We start from the raw sequence: 25090 nt of genomic DNA on the forward strand, positions 1-25090 counted from the left end.
TAAAAGCAAGAAACAAATATATTATGAACAACAGTGGAAAGTATTGGAAGATGCAACACTTCAGAAGGACTCACGGAAATTTTGGCATCTGGTTGCCCAAGGCACCAATGGGCTGGGCTACTCATTAGAAGCATCTGTCCAAGGAAAGGATTGGGTGACATATTTTACAGAAATATATCACCCCTGTCCTGACCTACCCCCACAAGTTTACTATACTCAGTTATCAGAACTGCCAGAATGGCCAGACGTCACGCCCAATCAGATTAAGAGGCTAATCGCAAGCCAACTAGCTAATAAAGCTCCAGGAGAAGACATGATCCCAATGGAGATCTATAAGATAAGACCTGATTTCTGGTCACCCATTTTTGCAAAATTGTTTTCATACATTAACAGCTCAGGTCATATACCTGAAGGGTGGAAGTTGAGTATAATTGCCCCAATATATAAAAAGGGCGATAAGAAAAACCCTGCCAATTATAGACCCATTAGTTTGTTAGATGTAGCCTCCAAATTATATGCCAGGCTCCTTCTTGGGAGACTAGAAGAATGGGCAGATACAAATAAGGTGATATCTGAAGTCCAGGCAGGTTTCCAAAGAGGGAAATCCACATTGGACCAGTGCTTTGTGCTGAACTTTCTGCTATGTAAATATATCCATAATTTGAAGCAAAAATTATATGTTGCTTTTATCGATCTAAAGTCAGCTTTTGATACGGTCCCAAGACACGCATTGTGGCAAAAATTGGAAAAGACAAATATAGACCTCCGTCTATTATTTCTCATCAAAACATTATATACTGACACATCAATACAAGTAAAGGTGGATCTGGCTGGCCATCTCACCACTAGAATTAAGACCACTACTGGAGTCAAACAGGGATGCATTTTGGCACCTTTCCTGTTCAATTTTTATATTAATGACATGGTTAAAGAACTGGAGGGCCTACAGTTTGCCCCTGTCACAATTCTCGACCAAAAACTCTCAGTTTTAATGTATGCTGATGACCTAGTACTTGTATCTAGAACCCAGGTGGGCCTGAGATGGCTGCTTGCAAAATTAAGTTCATATTGCATGAGGAATGCTTTATCTATAAACTATGATAAGACGCAGGTCATTGTATTTGGGAAGCGTTCTAAAAAGCATGTTTGGCACCTGGATGAACACATCATAAACCAAGTAAATACGTTTAAATATCTGGGATTGATTTATTCCGAAACGGCATCTTGGAATACACAGCTATCCAATATTCAATTGCAAGCCTTTAAATCAGCAAAAGCCATTCTGAAATTCGCTGCATGTAAAGGTGGAAATCTGGTCAACCCAGCTCTATCTGTGTATAAAGCAAAAACAATGGCCCAGATTTTATATGGTGCAGAGGTTTGGGGTACCTCAAAGGTCTCCGGTCTGGAGCCCCCACAGAATTATTTTTTAAGAGTTCTTTTAGGTCTACCCAAAGACGTGCAATCTGCCATGGTCAGGTTGGAAACTCGCATGTTGAGCATAGAGAGCCAAATAGATAAAAGAATTCTCTGTTACTGGTTTAGAGTTCAACAGATGGACAACACTAGGCTACCAAAGAAATGCCTGATTGAGCTCTCAAATGGATTACCCTTTAAAAACTGGGTACATCATGCTGCCCAACTGATGGGCAAATATGACCTCTCAGTGACTGAGATTAAAGAACTCCCCTTATATTCACAGAAAAATATTTTTAAACGAACCATAAGGGCAGTGGCAACTAAAAACGATCTAAACTCTATGTGCACATCTACATGCACCCCATTGTATTTTAAACTTAGAGAGGTCAATGAACACATATCTTATTTTAATGAATTGACTTTTGCACAGCTTCGAAAAGCTTTTACAGAGTTACAACTAAATACAATAAGCTCTGCTTATAGAGATGGGAGACATAGAGGCATACCAAAAAACGAACGTGTTTGCATTAGGGGATGTTCTGAAGTAGAGGACCTTATGCATTATATCTTGCACTGTCCGTTATATAATGATGCAAGAAAAAGATTTTTGGTACCTATAATGACAGGGTCCCCTGGCCAGAACCCCCTTGACATGATGTTCTATCTCCTTGCAGCCACAGATAAGTATGTGACCTGGCGGGTAGCACTTTTTGCAACTGCCGCTAGGAAAATTAGAGCAAATTATATAGCCAAGGTAGCCATTAACTGTAAAGGAGATGAATTTATTTGATCCTATCTATCTACCTCAGGCTATGCTCTATCTTTGTCACCAAACTCTGAGTATAAATTGCACACTGTATTAATTGATATTGTTTTTAACATTAGTGACCATGTGATGATTTTAGCTTATGAATTTTATCGTTTAATATTTTTATTTGTACATTGGGGTACTTTTATAGCTTTGTTTAGAGTATGTAATGTTTTAATAATATAAATGTTTTAAGTCTTTTTTATCAATTCAGTATATTTTCTTTTAATTGTCAAATAATTCTGTGTACATTGCGGCAGCCTTTGGCTATGTGCAATAAAACTGACTGAGACTGAGACTGAGCCTCAACAGGGAGAGGCACCAAAGAAAAGGGAAGAGTGAAGGTTGCCTGATCTCAAAAGGCAGAAAGTTCCCCAAGTGATGGCGCTGCCCGCCTGAAGCGATCAAGTACTAAGCAAATGTGGGAAATGGGTATGATGTGGCACCTGGAGCACTGCCAGTCAGCTTGGTCAGAGAGCGGCCCTTTTATTGAGACAACCCTCAAACATGGCACAGTGAAGTGTGGGGAATAACCCTATTGGAAGAATACTTGCCTGTTTAAAGAGTAGGAGGAGGACAAAAGGACACATTTTTTTGTGTCATATGGCAGGATGTCACATTTATCGGAACTCCGTTCGACCGAGCTGATAAGGCTCATCTTCAGAATCGCCTCCCGACAGTTAAGTCACGACTTGATCCTTTGATAAGGCCTCAGGCACGTCGTCCCAGCAGAGCATCAAAACAGCATGTGGAAGTGATGAGATTTATGGCTACATTGCTATGCTTTATTTTTTAGCTACGCAGAGAGCAAAGAAATATACATCCTCTCCCTGTGAGAGCAGAGAGCAACTGAACAAAGGAACAAAGGAAACAGGAAACCAGTAATGTCACATCCGTCTCTAGTCTCCCGTGAGACTTTCAGTAGCCTGGACTGTCTCTGGAATGTAAACACAGTCCTGTGACTCCAAGTAGCTGCTCAGTGAGAAACAGAAACTAACAAAATTAAGTGTACAGAATGAAAAACAGATGACTCGCCCGACTTCCGGACTGCTGCGGACGAAAATGTCGGTGTGCTAAGTGTCGTCTGTGACACGGAGCCGGCAGAGAGGCTTTGAGGGCAGCGCCAGAGCTCAGCACACCCCCAAAAAACCCTCACAGGAGTGTGGGGACCCAAGGGTTCCTGCAGAGCAAAAATTCTTGCCCCCCCGGAACCCCCCCAGGCTGCTGTTTAGCACACGGGAGGAAAGGGGGAGAGGCTTGGGGACGCTCCAGGCAACATCGCAGCCTCCTGCCAAAGCTACGATCCGACACCAGAAGCAGCAGGCCTTCCTAATTAGCGGTAAAAGCCAATAAAACAATTTAAAGGCGCAATTAGACAATAAAACTTCAATTTGGCGAAATGGAAACAAAAGAGGAAGTCAGTTTCCGATATTTGCGGACAGGCTCTGCAAGGGAACTTCTTTGTGAATGGGACTCAGACTTTGTTTATTGCTGTGGAGAATTGCTACAGCTAACTTTGACTGGAAGGATGGTTACATTCTAATGGCTTGCAACTTTAATTGTATCCAGTTACCCAGTGAGATATAAGTGAAAATCTACACAGCTGGAGGTTTAACCAACTTTATAAAAATTTGGAGGAGCTAAAGAAGAAAGGGGGAAGTAAAGACAGGAAGCCTGCAGGGAACTCTTGCATATTTGGGGGGGCAACCTCCAAAATAAAAGTGGAAAAGAACCTGGAACAGCTTCCCAAGTATTCTAAAGTACCCCAAAAAGAAAATGGAGAGCTCTCCAAATAAGATTTGTTAAAGCCTCAGCTGCTTGCGAATTGGAACTTTAGTTGCCTGTGAATTTACGATTTGGAAAACAAGACTACGGTCATGGGATAAGAACCAACTAAAAGGACCTACAAGTTCTGGAAATATTGCAAATCACCACCATTTGAGAGACTATAAGTAGATAAGTATAATTTAAAGAATAATCTCTTCTCTGCTGGTTTTTTTTAAAAAAATTGTTTTGTGCATTCCTTTTGCTCCAAGACAATATCGGAAATTGGAAATTGGACTGACCTAATATATTTTTTAATTGTACCTCACTTGTTCTTGGAATATTAACTGGTCCCCCCCCCTTATTTTTAAATATTGTATTGTATGTTTATATACTCTATGTTACATGCTTTATTGAAAGTTTCCCCCTTTTTTGTTTCTTTTTCTTTTTATATCTTCCTTTGCCTAGGGGATAAAAGTGAATGTGAAAGTGTGACGGGGAGAGAGATAGCTGACAAAAGGGAAAGGGAAACCGGGAGAAAGGTGGTGGTGGGGGGATAGCTGTACAGCCGAACAGACTCAGAGCTGGCAGGTGTGACCTTGAACAACTCATATAATACTGGGAACCAACAGATAAGAAATGTCGGGGCCAGACAGAATAACAACACGGAAAACAGCAGCTTCGGTTGCTGCAGCAGCTGCAAGACGAGCCAGTGTACAGGGTGATAATGGGGGGAAAGGCGACAAAGAACAGACAGACCCTTTTGCACTGCAGCTTTTAGAATTCAGGAAAGAGATGATGAAATCAATGCAAGAATTTACACAACTGGTCCGTAGTGACATAGAAAAATCTAATTTATCATTGAAGGAACAAGTACATAGAGATATTGAGAACTCAAACAAAGTTCTAAAAGAACAGTTTGGGATATTGGGAGACAAGGTTAGTAACTTGGAGACAAAAGTAGATAAATTAGAAAAATCAAGAGAGTAGGTCACAGAAGTAAGGGAGGAACAAAAAGGGATGTTAGGATTGGTACAAGGGGTTCAAGAGAAACAGAGTGATTTAGAAGATCAGGTTTTACTTCTGCAATTACGAGAATGGGACAGGACGATCAGAATCAGAGGGCTACCAGACTCTGACTCTGAGCCAGTCCTAGAGACATATGTGACACAGATAATTTCAGAGTGGATTAACATGAATTCTGGAATGGAAACAAGAGTTATTTGGGACACAAGTAAGGCAGTGATGAGAGGATTTCTCATTCGACAAAATTCATTTAAGAGGAAGATACAGAATGAAAAGAAAGATAAAATTTTGGACCAGTTAAAAGACAAGGAGAAGAATTTGAGAAGTAATCCAAAGAATTTGCAGATACAAAAGGAAATTAAAGCTTTACAGATTCAGTATTCACAGATTATAAATCAAGAAATAGAATGGAAATTAAGAATGATGAGACAGAGGAATTTTGAATCTGCAAATAAATGTGGGAAACTCCTAGCTTGGCAGTTATAAAAGAGGCAGAAACAAAGTACTATCACAAATATTGTATCAGAAGCAAAGTCTGTAGAGAACCCTGTGGAGATAAGAAGATGTTTCCAGAAGTACTATAAACAACTGTACAAAAATGGTAAAATAAAAAATTCCTTCCAGTAGCACCTTAAAGACCAACTAAGTTAGTTCTTGGTATGAGCTTTCGTGTGCATGCACACTTCTTCAGATACACTGAAATAGAAGTTGCCAGATCCTTCTATATAGTGAGAAGGTGGGGAGGGGTGTTACTCAGAAGGATGGTGGGAATGGGAGATAGGCAGATAGCTGGGAGAGCCTGTTGACGACTCTTAACGACTGTAATAGGTCTTACAGGAAAAGGCAAGGGGTGGGAAGGTGAGAAATGGTTTAGTTATGTATAGTGAGATAAGAATCCAATGTCTTTGTTAAGCCCAGGTCTTTTCATGGTTTTAAGTTTGGTAATGAGTTGTAATTCAGCAGCTTCTCTTTCCAGTCTATTTCTGAAATTCCTTTGTAGTAAAACAGCTACTTTGAGATCTTGTATAGAATGCCCTGGGAGATTGAAGTGTTCTCCTACTGGTTTCTCTGTTCTGTGATTCTTGATGTCAGATTTATGTCCGTTTATTCTTTGGCGTAAGGTTTGGCCTGTTTGTCCAATATAGAGAGCTGAAGGACACTGTTGGCATTTGATGGCATACACAATGTTAGACGATGAGCAATTAAATAGTCCCGAGATGGTATGTGTGATGTTGTTGGGGCCAGTAATGGTGTTGTCCGGGTGTATGTGGCAGCAAAGTTGGCATCTGGGTTTATTGCAGGCTCTGGTGCCAGTGTCTGTGTTAAGTCTGGTTGTAGTATTATTGTGGGTTAGGAGTTGTTTAAGATTGGGTGGCTGTCTGTAGGCAATGAAAGGTCTTCCTCCCAGAGCTTGAGAAAGAGAACTGTCATTGTCCAGGAGAGGTTGTAGATCTCTGATGATGCGTTGTACTGTTTTAACTTGGGAGCTGTATGTGATGACTAGAGGTGTTCTGTTATTTTCTTTTTTGGGTCTGTCTTGCAGCAAGTTCTCTCTGGGTATCAGTCTGGCTCTGTTGATCTGTTGTCTAACTTCATCTGCTGGGTATTTTAGTTCTGAGAAGGTTTGCTGTAGATCCCTTAGGTGAGAGTCTCTGTCTGTAGAATTGGAACAGATGCGGCTGTAACGTAGTGCCTGGCTATATACAATGGACTGTTTGGTATGTTTGGGATGGTAGCTAGAGGCATGTAGATATGTTTGTCGGTCAGTTGGTTTGCGGTATAAGGTGGTGTCTATGCGCCCATCCTGTATTTTTATAGTAGTGTCCAAAAAATGTATTTCTTGCATAGATTGATTCATTGTAAGGTTGATTGTGGGGTGAAAATCATTAAATTTCTGGTGAAAGGTGTCCAGGGTCTGTTGACCATGTGTCCAGATGATAAAAATATCATCAATGTATCGCAGGTACAAGAGAGGTTTGAGTGGGTAGGAGTTCAGGAAACGTTGTTCTAAATCTGCCATGAAGATGTTGGCATACTGTGGGGCCATGCGGGTGCCCATTGCTGTGCCGCTGATCTGAAGAAACAGGTCATCACCGAATTTGAAGTTGTTGTGGGTAAGGACAAATTGGCAGAGTTTGGTAGCAAGGTCCGCTGTGGTTTTATCTGATATGGTGTTCCTTATGGCTTGTAAACCATCGTTGTGTGGGATGTTGGTGTACAGAGATTCCACATCCATAGTAGCTAGTATAGTAGCTAGTTTAAATAATCTTCCCAACAACACTATACTAGCTACTATGGATGTGGAATCTCTGTACACCAACATCCCACACAACGATGGTTTACAAGCCATAAGGAACACCATATCAGATAAAACCACAGCGGACCTTGCTACCAAACTCTGCCAATTTGTCCTTACCCACAACAACTTCAAATTCGGTGATGACCTGTTTCTTCAGATCAGCGGCACAGCAATGGGCACCCGCATGGCCCCACAGTATGCCAACATCTTCATGGCAGATTTAGAACAACGTTTCCTGAACTCCTACCCACTCAAACCTCTCTTGTACCTGCGATACATTGATGATATTTTTATCATCTGGACACATGGTCAACAGACCCTGGACACCTTTCACCAGAAATTTAATGATTTTCACCCCACAATCAACCTTACAATGAATCAATCTATGCAAGAAATACATTTTTTGGACACTACTATAAAAATACAGGATGGGCGCATAGACACCACCTTATACCGCAAACCAACTGACCGACAAACATATCTACATGCCTCTAGCTACCATCCCAAACATACCAAACAGTCCATTGTATATAGCCAGGCACTACGTTACAGCCGCATCTGTTCCAATTCTACAGACAGAGACTCTCACCTAAGGGATCTACAGCAAACCTTCTCAGAACTAAAATACCCAGCAGATGAAGTTAGACAACAGATCAACAGAGCCAGACTGATACCCAGAGAGAACTTGCTGCAAGACAGACCCAAAAAAGAAAATAACAGAACACCTCTAGTCATCACATACAGCTCCCAAGTTAAAAGAGTACAACGCATCATCAGAGATCTACAACCTCTCCTGGACAATGACAGTTCTCTTTCTCAAGCTCTGGGAGGAAGACCTTTCATTGCCTACAGACAGCCACCCAATCTTAAACAACTCCTAACCCACAATAATACTACAACCAGACTTAACACAGACACTGGCACCAGAGCCTGCAATAAACCCAGATGCCAACTTTGCTGCCACATACACCCGGACAACACCATTACTGGCCCCAACAACATCACACATACCATCTCGGGACTATTTAATTGCTCATCGTCTAACATTGTGTATGCCATCAAATGCCAACAGTGTCCTTCAGCTCTCTATATTGGACAAACAGGCCAAACCTTACGCCAAAGAATAAACGGACATAAATCTGACATCAAGAATCACAGAACAGAGAAACCAGTAGGAGAACACTTCAATCTCCCAGGGCATTCTATACAAGATCTCAAAGTAGCTGTTTTACTACAAAGGAATTTCAGAAATAGACTGGAAAGAGAAGCTGCTGAATTACAACTCATTACCAAACTTAAAACCATGAAAAGACCTGGGCTTAACAAAGACATTGGATTCTTATCTCACTATACATAACTAAACCATTTCTCACCTTCCCACCCCTTGCCTTTTCCTGTAAGACCTATTACAGTCGTTAAGAGTCGTCAACAGGCTCTCCCAGCTATCTGCCTATCTCCCATTCCCACCATCCTTCTGAGTAACACCCCTCCCCACCTTCTCACTATATAGAAGGATCTGGCAACTTCTATTTCAGTGTATCTGAAGAAGTGTGCATGCACACGAAAGCTCATACCAAGAACTAACTTAGTTGGTCTTTAAGGTGCTACTGGAAGGAATTTTTTATTTTGACTATGGCAGACCAACACGGCTACCTATCTACTACTGGAAAAATGGTAAAGACAAGGATAAAATTGAGCAATTTATTAAAACTAACGGTTTGCAGGAAATTCCTGAAGGTAAAAGGATCCTACTAAATGGTTTAATTACGACAGGAGGTTGATAATGCAATAAATTCAATGCAACTTGGCAAAGCCCTGGGACCAGATGGATTATCAGCAAAATACTAAAAGACACTGAAGGACTGGCTTATTTAGCCACTGCTAGAAGTTTGCAACAAGATCATAGGAGGGGGTAGAGAACCTGAAACCTGGAAGGAAGCTTACATTACTCTGATTCCAAAACAAGACCAAGATAGATCCAATGTACAAGTACAAGTTTATTAAATTTGTGAGGTCCATGCCTTTACACAAAAAAATGTAAAAAATTATAGACCAATCTCATTATTCAATGTGGATTACAAAATCTTTGCTCATATTTTGGCCAATAGATTGAAGAAGGTGTTGTCTGATTATATTCATAAGGACCAGGCAGGATTTCTGCCTGGGAGACATATGAAATATAATATTAGGAATATAATCGTCATTTTAGAAAGGTTCGAAGCAAAAAAAAAATTTGTAAAGCAATCTTAATGTTTATTGATGCGGAGACGGCCTTTGATGATGTGTCTTGGAGATTCATGATACAAAACTTAGAAAGTATTGGGGTTGGACAGGAGTTTTAAAATGGTATTAATGCGATCTATCATGAACAAAAAGAAAAAAATATAATTAATAATGTGGTGTCAGAGGAAATTAGAATTGAGAAGGGTACCAGGCAAGGGTGCCCACTTTCCCCTCTGCTTTTTATATCAGCTCTGGAGGTTTTGTTAAGTATGATAAGGAAGGATGAACAAGTTAAAGGTATAACAGTAGGATCCAAACAATATAAATTAAAAGCTTTTGCTGATGACTTGGTGTTAACACTCCAAGACCCAGACTCCAGTGCAGTAAAAGCACTGGAGTTGATACAGGAGTTTGGACAGGTAGCAGGATTTAAGTTAAACAAGAGCAAAACCAATGTATTGGAGAAAGATTTGGATAATGAGGAGAGGAAAATATTTCAAGAAAAAACAGGCCTAGTGTTAATGAAAAAAGTTAAGCACCTGGGTGTAAATTTGTCGGTGAAAAATTTGATTTTATATAAAGAAAACTATGAGAAACTATGGAACGAAATTAAGAGAGAACTTGAGAAATGGTCAAATCTAAAATTGTCACTAATGGGCCGGATATCTGTGGTTAAGATGAATGTATTGCCAAAGATGTTGTTTCTGTTCCAAGCCCTTCCAATTATTATTGATAATGTGAAATGTTTTAAAGAATGGCAGAAAGCTTTATCTAAATTTATCTGGCAGGGGAAACCCCCAGAATTAAATATAAATTATTAACAGATTCAAGAGAAAGAGGGGGATTTTCCCTGTCAGATTTGAAGATATATTTTGAAGCCGCAGCCCTTTGTTGGTTTAAGGAACGGATTCAATTAGATAATGCTGATATTCTTGATTTGGATGGATTTGACAATGTATTTGGTTGGCATGCTTATTTATGGTATGACAAGATAAAGGCACATAATGGTTTTTAAAATCATGTAATCAGAAAATCTTTATATAATGTTTGGGTAAAATACAAAGATCTCTTAGAAAGGAAAACACCCAGGTGGCTCTCGCCAATGGAGGCAAAGGCCCAGAAAAAGTTAAATATGGAGAGTAAATGGTTGAGATATTCTGATTTGTTGCTGGAAGATAAAGAAGGATTTAAATTAAGACCATTTGATCAAATCAAAGAAAAATTAAACTGGCTACATTACCACCAGATTAATGAATTGTATAAGTTAGATAAGAAAAATGGTTTTGCATCAGAAAAAACCAAATTGGAAACAGAGTTGTTAGCTACTAATGTTAAAAACCTATCTAAAATGTAAAATTTATTATTGGAGTGGCATACAAAGGATGAACAAGTTAAATCTGTGCTGATAGATTGGGCAAGAGATGTTGGACACAATATAATGTTTAAAGATTGGGAAAGGTTGTGGAAGAAAGGGGTCAAGTTTACTGCATGTACAGTGTTAAAGGAAAACATTATGAAAATGATGTATAGATGGTACTTAACCCCTGTAAAACTAGCAAAGATTTACCACAAGAGTGATCTATGTTGGAAATGTAAAGAAAAGGAAGGTACCTTTTACCATATGTGGTGGACATGTCCCAAGGTGAAAGACTTCTGGGAAAAGATTTATATTGAATTGGAAAAAATGTTGAAATATACATTTATTAAGAAACCAGAAGCCTTTCTACTTAGAATAATAGGTTTGGAATTGCCCAAGAAAGATGTTAGATTGTTTTTGTATGCCACAACTGCAGCTAGAATTATGCTGGCCAAAAATTGGAAACCACAAGAAGTACCAACAGTGGAGGAATGGCAGGTGAAGATGATGGACTTTTTGGAGCTAGCCGACCTGACCGTAAGAGTCTGCGACCAGAAGAAGAAGGATTATCAAGAGGAATGGAAGCAATTTAAAGATTTTTTTAGTTAAATAAGTTAAGATTACTTAAATAGAATTACTTGTGAGTAACAGATTGGCCTAGGATTTAAATATGTGATATTGTAGAATACTATGGATAGAAGTCAAAATGAATAGAAAGAAAGATGTAAATTGACTAAGTAAATTTTATATGAAAATAGTGTTGGAAAACTGCTACAATGAGCCATATGGAAACTCAGCTAGGGGGATTTGAGGACGTCACCCAACAATGATAACAAAAGTGGGATTATAACAGTTAGGATAAATGTTTGTTTGTTTGTTTTTTGATATTATTATGTTTTTCTTGTTTGTTGCTATGTTTATTATAAATTTGGAAAACCAATAATTTTTTTGGAAAAAAATGTAAAAAACAAAGGCAACCTCTCAATAAATTTGTTTTATTATTCTCTAATGTGTTTCTCTCATATTTCTCTCCGGGCGTCCTTGGTCACACCTGCGAGAGAAATTTCGTTAGAATCAAATGCATTACATTTCATGTAATCACTTTGATCAAAAGTCAACAAATACAGTCCATCTTTCTCTCTGGCAGAAAGATACAACTCTCCATCTTTGAAGATCTTGCAGCTTTCATCATCATAGGACAGTTTCAGTCCTCTCTTTGCAATCTGCGAAACACTCAGCAGATTGAACTTCAACTCAGGAACCAAGTACACATTGTTAATAGTCAAGTTCAGACTCTCAAGATACACAGTTCCAACCCTGGTCGCTTCCAGCTCCTGACCGTTGGCCTGCTTCACAGTGAAGCTTTGCTTCTTAAACGTTGAAAACAGACTTCTGTGTGGGGTCATGTGTTTAGTGGCTCCAGTGTCAATCACAAACGTGTTCTCCACCTCTGGTGTGGTTCCTTTTGACATCAAAGCCTTTGCAGGTTTCACCTGGGACTTGGTACGACTTTTGCCTGACGCCTCAGGCTTTGCAGAGCTCCCCTTGGCTCCTTTCTGCTGACGTGGCTTCTTACAGTTCTGCTGAAGATGCCCAGTCTGTCCACAATTGTAACATCGGACAGCGCTCAAAGCTACAGCCTGCTCTCCTGTAGCAACAGCAGTGGGGGAGTCAGAACCCTGTGCTACTCTCCCCCTGTCCTTCACATCCAGTGCAGCAAGGCGATCGTGTTCATTCAGAACAACGGCACACACTCTCTCCGCGGTCAGGTCCGCGGCCAGTAGGGAACCAAGCTGACTGGCAACCGTTTTATAAGTCCGATTAAGGCTGTTTATAATCATGAAGCAGAAGACCTCCTCTTGTAGAGGGAAATTGCGTTCCGCCATCTGCTGGCGCAGGAACTTCATCTCCGTCAAATGCGCTTGTACATCTCCATCAGGCGCAAGCCTCAGATTGGTCAGCTTTTCAAAATGCAGCAACGCTGAAGAACCAGCATCTCTCTGATGTGTTCTACGCAGCGCTTCCCAAATCTCTCGCGCGTTGTCTAAATTCCGGATATGCACGAGCTGCTCATCTGAGACACACAGAATAATAGCCGTCCTGGCTTTCACATTCTGTGAATTTCAACCTGGCGTTGGTGCTGCTGGAATGGGGTTCTCAATCACCCCAAAAATCCTCTGATTCTGAAGCAGGGCTTTCATCTTTATAGACCAAGATGAATAATTGTCATTAGTCAGGGGAGGTGGGTAAGGTAAGCCTCCCCCCTTCTTGGCATCCATTTTGAATCCAAGCCTCAGCTCTCACTCTCGAGCCTGTAAAATTCCAAGAGTTACTCTTGGTTGTTTTTCTGCCTTCTTCACTTGGCAGACAAACCGCAAGCTGCTTAAAAGTCCTTGCAAAGAACAGCGAAGTAGACAAAACACACTCCGTGTTCCAGCCCTCAGTCAGTAAGTTTCCACTCAATTTCACTTCACTGACTTCTCGTTGCCTAGCAACTGTGCATTCCAGCCTTATCTCGGTATGCAATGGTATTCGGCTGTTTTTCCCAGTGCTGGCTTTTCTCAAACGCAGACACACAGTGAACCGAAGATTTTCTCTCTTAACGCGTTCACTTTACAGCCATAAATTCGCCATACCTTTGGGCTCCGTCGCTTGGCACTCACTTCGTCTCGATGCCCAGCCGTCTGTGTAGCTTCCAGCTGCACGCAGACTTATCTTCCTCCCCTTGGTGCAGAGGATGAAGAATGATCCATCAACCTCTCATGCAGATTTCCATGGATCAAAACCACCGGCAATGCTACCAGATGTCAGATTCTTAAGCCTTATCAGAGGGAAACTGGCCACTCTCCAGGCACTCGGCTTAAGATCCTTGTTGACCTCCCCGTCTGCGTCTCCTGGCAGGATACAGGCTAGGTCACTATCGGCGATCCTCCTCAAGCGTGAGAAGAACACACCACTCTCCCCTCCTCCCTGCCTCCCCAGGGAGGGGAAAGAGTCAGACAGAAATGTATTTACATCGCTTTATTTCTGTCCTTGCAGCAGTACAGAGAAACACATCTGCACTCATCAGACTCCAAACAGTAGAGAGAAAAACTCCACCCCTGTACTTCCAGTACAGGTCAGATGACACTCTGAGCTAACATCCGGTGCTCAGTACAGTGAATAGACTGTCCCTTTGTTCCCATGGTACAGTCCCAAACATCAACATCCTGTTTTGCTTTGCAGCCACCTGCAGCTCGCTCCCGCATTGCTGCTTTTCCGTAACAGGTTTTCCTTAAGTTATAGTGGGGGGGGGGGGGGTTCTTCATTTTTCCATTTTTGTGGAAATCAATGTGCTGATGTTTTAGAGCCACATGTCCCACTTGTTTCAATGGGTCTTGTTTATTTTGGACAGTTTCGGCATCTCGGCTTCTTTAGCCCATCCGCAAAATGTTTCAGGAGGAGTCCACTCCCCGTTAATTTCAACTAATGTTGCAGACAATTTAATTTCATTGATTGCATTTATACTCCCCCCCCCCTTTCTCCAAGGAGCTCAAGGTAGTGTACATGGTTTTCCCCTTCTTCATTTAATCCCCATACAGCAACCCTGTGAGATAAATTAGGCTGAAAGGCAGTGACTGTGACCCCAGTGTGAGCTTTATGACTGAGTGGGGATTTGAACCCTGGTCTGGGTTTAGTCTGACACTCTAACCACACTGGCACTGTGTAAATATGGTGAATAGGTAAATATTCACATTGTTGTGTGTGATGCAAATCAGATCAAAAGTGGATCAGGACAATGCCTTTTTTGCATGAGCAAATGCACATATTTATTTCCATATTGTACTTACTGTGTTCACCTGAATTGCTCACAGTGGCTTGCTTGTGGCTTCTGTAACTGTATTGCATTTATATCCCACCTTTTCTCCAAGGAGCGAAGGGTGGCATTACATGGCTTTCCTTTTCTTCCTTTAATCACCACACAACCACCCTGTGAGGTAGATTAGCTGAGAGGCAGTGACTGTGACAACCACTGTGGGGATTTCAACCCTGGTCTCCCAGGTCCTAGCCCAACACTCTACTCACTATACCACACTGGCCACAAATCCTAAAAATTTAGAGGAGCCGTGGGGGCACGGGGAGAGCAATCCTATGAACCAAAGCCATAAAAAACATGTTACAAGGTGGAGCTACTTTCACACTTAACTAGAACATGCATGCAAAAAAACTCCTAAATCTATTGTGTGAGGAAGCAGTCCCATGGGAACATTCTTTGGATGGGAAGAATTCAGGAATTCAGGCAGCAGAACTGTCGAAACTAAACAAGGCAAGTGTGAGTGCTTAGTAGATTTGTAGCAGTGGTGGTTGTAGGTGCTTTAAAATACACATGCAAAAGGAGAAACCCATTCCCTACCCACCCACAACAGGCATGGGGTAGAAATACGGTGATGTACAGGTTCTGCAAGGAGCACAGGTAAAGACCAATCAGCCTTTGCAAACCTGGTGCCCTCTAAGTACATTTTGGACTACAACTCCCAGGTTGGCAAAGGTTGCATTAAATACACCAGTTCACTAATGCAGAAATGCCACACCCTTAATACAGACCTCTGTTCAGTCTCTTTAACACAAAATTCAACAACCATACTGTAGTTGTGTGTCTATGTGTGTGAAGGATTAAGGAGTGTGTGTGTGTGTGTGGTCCCCCCCCCGCTTCATACCCATTATCTGTGATGATTTCTGGACTACCAGCATGCTTCGCTTCCTTTGCGCCTCTGGACTTCGCAGGTTCTAGCAGAGTATCGGGAACAGCGGTGTGTGCCTTGTGTGGGTGCAGAAATAACAGTCCATACACAGCTTCTTCCTAAACTAAGAAGCGTTTTATTTACAGCAGAGAAATAAATCATCCGGGATGACTGACTCCCTTGGACCAAAAACGAAAGTAACTTGGCTCACACACAAAGAACAGTGGGCAGGACAACACATAGAGCTATTAGCCCTGTAAGCTCTGATTCTCCTCACATCCCCTCTTGTCCTGTACACTGGGGAAACTGTAAGTATATCCACTTACCCCAGACACAAACTTTCACAGAACTCCCCATTTCTTTGGAAGCTCAAAGGTTTAGTGAACCCATCAGCTAGGTTCTCCTGACTGGGACAGTACTTTAGATTCACCAAGCCTGTCTGGGCACTCTGACACACATTTTGGAAACATATGTCTAAATGTTTGGTTCTGGACTTGAACTGACCAGACTCTGCCAACTTCAAACAGGGTTGATTGTCTTCCCACACAGTGATGGGCAAACAACAATCCCCACAGATCTATTGGACCAAACACCTGTAGAACTCTAGCTCTCTACATAGTTCTGACAACGCACTGAACTCAGCTTCAGTAGAGGAAAGCGCAATGAGACTTTGCTTTTGGGACTCCCACCCAACCAATCGTCATCAGTCCAGCATGTGAGCTGTGCGTCACCCTCAGCTGACAGTTCAAGGCAAAAATCTTTGGTATCCTGCAGATACCTCATCACTCTCTTAATGCCATTCCAGGCATTCACACTGGGCTTTGTAGCCTCCCTGCTGAGCAGATTTACAGTAAACGCTATGTCTGGTCTGCTCCACTGGGAAAGATACAAAAAACTCCCTAGAGAGGACTGAAAAACCTCAGGGTTTGAGAACTCGGCACGTTCCCCGAGCTGACTGTCCTTCATGTAGCTTGTCTCCATGGGTGTTCTGACCCCTGCACACTCAGCTGTTCTGAACTTCTCAAGCAACTGCTCAATCTTGCTTTTCTGACTGAGCAAGAAACTGCCCTCCTCAGTTCTATCAACTTGGACGCCTAGGTAACCCTTTACCGGACCTAGGTACTTGAGCTTAAAATGCTTTCCAAGCTCTTTGGCAAACTCTTGCATCTGTTTACCTGTCTTAGCCACGTGTATGATGTCATCAACAAACACCAACACCAGCTCCTGTGTCTCTCCTGACCCTCCCAGGTACAGGCAGCTATCAGCAAGACTCCTCTTGAAACCCATGTTTTCCAAGGCTTCATTCAGACACAAGTTCCAGTTCCTGGCTGATTGCTTCAAGCTATAAATGGACTTGTGCAACTTCCAGACTGCATCTGGATTATTGCCCCCAAACCCTGGAGGAGGTACCATGTACAGATCCTCCTTAAGGTCTGAGTTCAAATAGGCAACATCCGCATCAAAATGACGCACCTGATAACCTCTTTGGGCAGCTACGGCTAAGAGCATGCACAGAGTTTCACTTCTGGAAGTAGGAGCATACACTTCAGTGTAATGCAGCCCCTTCTGCTGCGTGAAACCTCTGGCTACTAGCCTATCCTTGTATTGCGGTTCTCCAGTCGCTGTGGGTTTAAGCCTGGAAACCCAATGACAGCTCACAGCCTGCTTGCCTGCTGGCAGCGTTGCGATGGAGAACACACCTAAGGACCTTATTGAGTTCAACTCTTTCTCCATTGCCCCTTGCCACTTCCTGGCTTCTGCTTCAGGCAACTCTTGAACTTCCTCAAAACTCTCTGGTTCGCATTGCGCCAAACCAACCCATACACTAGTGACTTCAAACCTCTCGGGTGGTTTCCCATTCGTGATGCGTGCGGAACACCTTGGAACCACGTCAGAAACCCCCTCTGACCCACTGGGGCCAGCTAGTGTGTCCTTTTCAACAGAAGACTCCCCCTCTGGCTTACTGCATCTTCTGGACTTCTCAGCTGGACTGGTGGGCGATGAAGGTGCACTCCTTTGCTCTAGCTTTACCGCCTTTGGAGATGCCCTTTCCTGTTCCTGCTCCTGGTCAGGGACCTGATCCTCAGCAGCAGGTTCAGTTTCTAACTCTCCCTCCTCAGCAGAGTCAAGCAAACTCTCTGAGAGAATGTCAGCATTCCCAGGAATGCGTGTCCACCCACTTTGTTCACAGAACTCAGCACTCCTGCTGACTAGACTCCTTGACTGATTGCCTTCTGGATAGGCAAATCTCCAACCCTTGGCTCATATCCACAAAACATCATTTTTCGGGACCTGGGACCACCCTTCCTGCATTTGGCTTTTGGAACAAGGACCCAAGCCTCGCATCCAAACACGTGGAAGAAATGCACCTTGGGCTTCTTACCATGCAGCAGAAAATAGGGTGTGTCCCCTACAACAGAATTGAATGAACGGTTCAGAGTGAAATTTGCCGTTTCCCAAGCTTCCGCCCAGAAGTGCTGTGGTAAGCCTGTGTCAAAGGACATGGCTTCCGTGGCTTCTTGAAGTGTTCGGTTCCTCCTTTCTGCCACCCCATTTTCCTGTAGTGAGTGTGCAACTGTCAGCCTGTGACGTATCCCCTTCTGGAAAAAGTAACCCTGCAATGCAGACCCAGTGAATTCCCTGTGGAGTTTGGAACTGACAGGGTTAAAACTCCGTGGTGTCTTGTATCTGGGAGGAACCTGACACAGGGAAGTGCGTCAGAGTCTGTGCTGTTGTGCAGACTTGCTTTCGATTCTGCCTGAGACGCAGTTCAGCTGGAGAGAGACTGTGTACTTTTGAGCACAGAGATGCCGGAATGTTCTGATGGATTTATTGCTTTGTAAATAAACGCTTCTAGAGATAAGAACCGAACTGTCTTTGGACTTGATTTATCCCTCATCTCACATGGACGCAGGACCGCTGCGACTCTGTTCCCTGCCAGGTCAGCCTCAGCTCCCGAACAGAGCTGCACAGGGGAAGCGCTGACTGGACGCAGGATTAATTTCCCCAAAGGTTATGGGGGTTCCGCGTTTCCTGACATGTGTGAGGAGGGAGGAAGATTGCCAGCTTTGAGCTGCTTTGAGCTCCTGCCAGGAAGGGCAGTGGGAGAGGAATGCTGGAGAGCAGAGCCAAGAGCCAAGAGGAGGCTGCTGCTTCGGAGGTCCAGCTAGCTGGCAAACGTGTGAGTACGTTTAAGCCCCGTTGGGTGGAAGATGGCTGCTGCCCAGGCACAGCAGGGCCATGAGAGCTTCAACATCCCCTTCGAAAGACTGAATGGGGCCAATTGGGAGGATTGAAGTAAGCACATGTACTACTGGCTGGCAGAAAGGAAGCTATGGGACTGTACCCAAGCCGGTCCAGTTTTTGCCCAGCCCAGTGAGAGGTCTGCAGGAGCAGTGGGTGCTTGTGACGCAGACATGGCTGATGCTCTGGAGAGAGAGCAAAGGGTGCTAGCCATTTTAAGGGCCAGCGTTGATGCTTGGCTGTTGCCAAACCTTCAAGGGAAGACGCCCTGGGTCGCATGGCAGGCACTGAAGACGGCATGTCAAGCCGCAGTGGGAGCCAGACCAGAGGGGCTAAGAGATGCCCAGAGAAAGCGTCAAGCCCAGAGGGGGCTGTGGCTGTTTTGGGAAGCTGTTTCTATGCTTCAACATGTCTGTGTGATGGTCCGGGAGAGAGGCTGAGAGCTGGGAAGAGGAAGGCAGTTGCAGTCTGTTCCTCAGGCCGCTGGGCACCCAGTGGGGGTGCAGGCCGTTCCAAGAGCTCTGGGAAAGCCAAAGTCTCCAAGAGTTGTTTGTGCTTTGAGGCGACGTCCAACAGCAAAGGGCATTGTTCTGCAGAGGCCCAGGAAGGCAAGGACACTGGCCGGCGTGGAATGTCAACAAAGCAGGTTCCCAGGGCCAGTTCCCAGCAGATACGTGGGAAAGCAACAGGCCAGGAGAAAAACAAAGACAAGGCGTCTTATCACCTCACAGCTGCGATGGTGTCTCTGGGAAGCTGCGAAAGCCTTAGTCGGGGGGAGGCTGTGGCCATGGCAACCAGTGGGGGTGCGAGCAACGCCATGGCAGCTTTGGAAAACAGCCAGAGAGACACTTTATCTCTTGTTATCGATTCGGGAGCTTCTCATTGCCTCGTGAATTCCCGAGGACTCCTGAGGAACTGCAAGACAGTTAACACTGGACGCTACGTCACATTAGCAGATGGATCTCAGAGACCACTGACTGAAACTGGGTTGTTATATTGTTCTTTTATAGATTCTGAGGTGCAAGCCTTTTTGGTTCCAGAGCTTGCACATTCTCTTTTAAGTGTATCAGAACTTATGGCTGCTGGTTTTGATGTTCTGTTCTCTAACGATCTGTGTTCCTTCTACAGGGATGGGAAGAAGATCTATAGTGTTGAGAGGAAAGACAGGCTCTTTCTGGTGGAGATGCCCATTGAAAATGGGGCTGTTGGTAAAATGGGGCTGGTGGAAAATGGGGCTAGTGGAAAGTCCATTAAAGACGCCCAAGTACAGTGCAAATGTCCCACCACACCATGATTGTTTACATCTCTGGCACAGATGCTTAGGGCAGGTAGCGTGGTCGTATGTACGAAGAGCCGCAGAGAACACAATTGGTTGTAGGTTCAAGGCATGTGACAGATACCTAGATTGTCAAGCCTGTAAGCAATCAAAGGTCACAACATGCACATACCCCAGGTCAGAGAGGAGAACCAGTAAACCTTTTGAACTTGTGCATGCAGATTTGTCAGGACCCATGCCAACACCTTCTTTAGCTGGGTCTAAATGGGTTCTGGTTCTGATTGATGATTTTTCAAGGCATTCTTGGGTTTTTTCGCTTAGACACAAGTCAGAAGCAGCTGCACTGATCAGGGATTGGATCACAGCGGTAGAGCTGCGTTTCTCTACCAGGGTGATTTCCTTACAATCTAATCGCGGGGGGGGGGAGTTCACAGGTTCTGCGCTGCAATCGTTTTTCAGGCAGAAAGGTATCAGTCATCGTTTGACTGCCCCCTATTCTCCGCAACAGAATGGAATTGCAGAGAGAAAACTTCGGACCCTACAGGAATCAGCGAACGCTATGTTGGCAGACTCAGGTTTGCCACAGCGCTTTTGGGCTGAGAGTTATAAGACAGCATGTTTTTTGCAGAACAGGGTGTTCAATTCAAGTGTGGGAGACACACCGTATTTTCTGCTTCATGGGAAGAAACCGAAAATGAACTTTCTGCGAGTGTTTGGCTGTGAGGCTTGGGTCCTCATTCCAAAGGCTATGCGCAGAAAGGGTGAGCCAAGATCTAGGAAGATGATCTTTGTAGGCTATGAGCCGAGTTCAAAGGTGTGGCGTTTTGCATACCCTACTGGCAACCAGTCTAAGCTGCTTATTAGCGGCAGTGCTGAGTTTTGCGAGCAGAGTGGGTGGAAATGTCTACACGGGAAGACGGATGTTCTGTTAGACTCAGATGAGGAAGAGGGGGAGGACGAGTCTGAACCTGTTGCTGAGGTGCACAGTCCACAGCCACAGAGTCCAGAGGCTCCAAACCTCTCCAAAAGGGAGTCCCAAGACCCCTCCACAGGTCTCTGTCAAGTCTGAGCCAAGGAGTGAGCCATCCTCGCCAGCAGACCCAGCTGTGCGGCCAAAAAGGCGCAGCAGGATGCAAAGGAAAATTTATCACCTAAATTTGTATTTAAAGACGATCAAGGAAGATATGTAGCCATTGAAATACAATTCCAAGGTGAGAAATTTTTGATAATAGGGATATATGCACCAAATGAGGGGAAATCAGAATTTTACAAGAAATTGCATGAGACATTGTTGGACTATATGGACTTAAACATTATTATGCTTGGAGATATGAATGGAGTGGTATCCACAAATATGGATAAGTCAGAAAGGCAAGTGGTGACAAAAGACGGAAGACTACCGAAAACTTTTTTTGAAATGACAGACAATATGGACTTAATTGACATTTGGAGAACTAAGAACCCCCTAGGAAAAGAAGGGACTTTCTTTTCTGAATCCCAAAAGACTTGGACAAGAATTGACCAAATCTGGATAACTAGAGGAATGGCTCCCAAGATTCGTAAAACGGAAATCTGCCCAAAAACATGCTCTGACCACAAATGAAACTAACAGTGACTGGATCCTTCAGATGGAGACTGAATGACGCCTTGTTCAGAGATCCAGAAATCATCAAGAAGGCCCAAAAAACTATAAAAGATTATTTTGAGATAAATTTGAAGACCACAGTGGAAAAAAGAACAATCTGGGACGCAAGTAAAGCTGTGATGAGAGGGTTTTTGATACAACAAAATGCAATAAAGAGGAAAACTCAAAATGAAAAAAAGGAGAAGATTTTGGAGAAAATAAGAGGAGAGAAAAAACTTAGGACTAAACCAAAATCCCAAGAGATCCTGAGAGAAATTAAGTTACATCAAGTACAATATATGAAATTGATAGACTTCCGGAGGCGGCGCAAAACAGCAATGGCGGTCCCCTTTGCGCTGTGAAGGGGAGCTCCGCAGAAACGGGTCGTCCGCTACGGCAAAGCGGAGACCCATAAAGATAAACCACAGGCAGAGTGAGCCTGTGGCCGTGGGACTCGGCGGGCACCAGGAGCGCCCCCCGAAACGAAGAAGGAACCCCGTAAGGGGCTCCGGAACGTGGAAGGGTGGTGCGGTGCTGTGAGTTGATCGCTCTTTCTGCGGAAGTGAAGCCGCGCGGCTGCTGCTGATGAGCGCTGACCTTTTTTCCTGGAACATTTGACTCAAAACTACAAACCCGTGAGTAGGGGAAATTAAGAAATTTCGGGACTAAAATGATTGAATTTGGCTGAAAGCGGGAGACGTAACCAGGAAGTCCGTCTCCCGGCTGTGCTTAAAGTATTAAAGTAAAGACTTTGACAAGCTGGAAACGTGTTAAAGAAGTTTTAAAAGTGTGGATTATTGTGCAACAACTGAATTTGCCTGTAAGAGACTAAGAGAGACAATTTCGTTTTATCCTTGTTGGTTTTGAACTGCACTCTCCCCCTCCTTTGTGGATTTATAAATGACGGAGAAGCCCAAATTCACGGGCTGCCAGGTTAAAAAAAAGGAACTGTCAAGTTGCTGAAACTGTTTAACTACTGAAAGTGCTACATTGGAGCGTTACAGTTTGGATACAAATGGGGAGACTGTTTCTCGCACCTCTTTAGGAACTTTGTTTCAATTTTGGGAAAGTTCTGCAAGTCAAAAGGGAGCTGAAGGATCCTCTCAATGTGTTTGAAAACTGCTGGGATTTTAATGGTGGAACAACTTTATTCTTTTCTTTGAGGCATTGCTGCACCCCCCCAGAGGATTGTGGATTTATAACTGTCTGGGACTTGCCTTTTGTTTTGATTCTCTGCTGCCTTGTTGTTTACTCTCTGGAACTGTCTTTCCCATGGGACTGCATACAGCCTGACCTTGGCACGTAGACAGGATTGGAATGAGTGGTGCGGGGGAAACAAGATTGGCCAAAACGAAAGCTAAACAACTGGTACAAACAACTTTGACATCTCAGCCACGCAGATCATCTCTCCCAGCTGTTTTAGGGACACAAGAAGAAGAAGTTGAGCAGACATCATTAGAGGATATGGCTGCAGGAGGATCTGCAGCAGTTTTAGAACAAATTTTGGGACAATTGGAAACTTTAAACAAAAAGGCAGATGAGCATTCGGCCAAAATTGACCAAGCTACAGCCAGTATTAGTAAATTGACTGAACAAGTCGCTCAACACACACAAGCAATTGGAAATCTTCAGGAAGCAACTGCAGAAAATCGCAAATTGGCTGAGGAAGCCAACCAAAAAGCCGTGGAAGCCAATCAGAAAGCTGAAGCAATACAGGTGGAGGTAAAACCTTTGCACAAACAGATTAGTGAACAGCAGGCCTACCTGTCTATGATTGAACTGAGAAATAGGGAAAATAATCTTAGACTGAGAGCCATCCCAGAACTTGAACAGGGGGACCTGATTGGCTATCTGACATCAGAATTTTCAAAGTTCTGGGCCATTGAAGAAGACAAGGATTTTAAAATTGTAAGTGCTTTTAGACTGGGAAGAGTGGTGAGGAAGGACAGATCCAGAGACTGTTTGATCATTTTGAGATCTAAGCAAGAGAGAGACAAAATACTGGGCCTCCACTTTGAAAAATCTCTTGTTATTCAAGGCATCAGAGCAGAAATCTACAAAGATATTCCGAAACAACTTTTGGACCTCAGATCTACATATACAGAATTAACAAGATTATTGAAAGGCAATTCAATTCCCTTTAGGTGGGAATTTCCTCAAGGATTATCTTTCAACTTCAAAGGAAAGAAAGTTAAAATCAAAACAGCAGAAGATCAACAAAAATTTGTGAACGACCACAGAGAGGACCTTCAGAAAGGGGCTGTAGGACCTGGGTCTTGGCCACCACCACCGCCTATACCTACACCTTCGGGTCAAGAAGATCAGAAGGAGACGCCACCACAAGGTTAAAAGATTAATCCAGGATGTCTCTGCAGATTCTTAGTTGGAATATAAATGGAGGAAATTCCCCGGAAAAAAGGAAAAGAATATTTCATATATTGAAGAAAGAACAATTGGACATTATTTGGTTGCAGGAAACTCATGTGACTAGGCTCCACAGAAAGGTGTTAATTAATAAAAGATTAGGCCAAGAATTTACTTCATCGGACAGAGTTAAGAAAAGAGGAGTGGTGATTTATGCAAAGGAGAGCCTATCACCAAAATTTTTATTTAAAGATGAGCAAGGAAGAATTTTGGCAATTGAGATTCAGACTCAAGGAGAAAAGTTTTTGATTCTAGGAATATACGCACCGAATGAGGGGAAATCAGAATTTTACAAGAAACTGCATGAGACTATGCTGGATTATCTGGACTATAGCAACATCATCATGATGGGAGATATGAATGGGGTGGTCTCCACAAATATGGACAAGTCACAAAATCAAAACTTAACAAAAGATGGCAGACTACCTAAAACTTTTTTTGAACTAACTGACAATATGGATTTGGTTGACATTTGGAGGATAAAGAACCCCCTAGGAAAAGAAGGAACATAATTTTCTGAAGCCCATCTGTCATGGACAAGAATCGACCAAATATGGATAACTAGAGGACTGGCACCTAAGACCAGAAAAGTGGAAATCTGCCCAAAAACCTGCTCCGACCATAATGCGATGAAAGTGGAGATGAGACTAACTCCAATCGGTTCCTTCAGATGGAAAATGAATGACACCTTGTTTAGAGACCAGGAGATTGTGAAGAAGGCCCAAAAGACTTTAAAAGACTATTTTGAAATAAACCTGAACACTACAGTGGAAAAAAGAGTAATCTGGGACGCAAGTAAAGCTGTTATGAGAGGGTTTTTGATACAACAGAACACGATAAAGAAAAGACTATGGAATGAAAAAAAGGACAAGATCTTAGAGAGGATAAGAGATGGTGAGAAAAAAT

At 43.2% G+C, this 25090-nt stretch overlaps 1 protein-coding gene across 1 annotated transcript in view; it reads left to right on the forward strand.

Annotated features, from left to right (window-relative positions):
• Positions 1 to 3410: 3410 nt before the first annotated feature.
• The window catches only part of LOC310697702 (ubiquitin-conjugating enzyme E2 A), a 627049-nt gene continuing 605369 nt past the window's right edge, over positions 3411 to 25090 (forward strand). Inside the window, exon 1 of the mRNA XM_083484408.1 lies at positions 3411 to 3566. The gene's annotated coding sequence lies outside the window, so the exon portion shown is untranslated. The remainder of the gene's footprint in view (positions 3567 to 25090) is intronic.

Source organism: Podarcis liolepis (assembly GCF_965112155.1).
Source record: "Podarcis liolepis genome assembly, chromosome: W".
In the NCBI taxonomy this organism is placed as follows: Eukaryota; Metazoa; Chordata; class Lepidosauria; order Squamata; family Lacertidae; genus Podarcis; species Podarcis liolepis.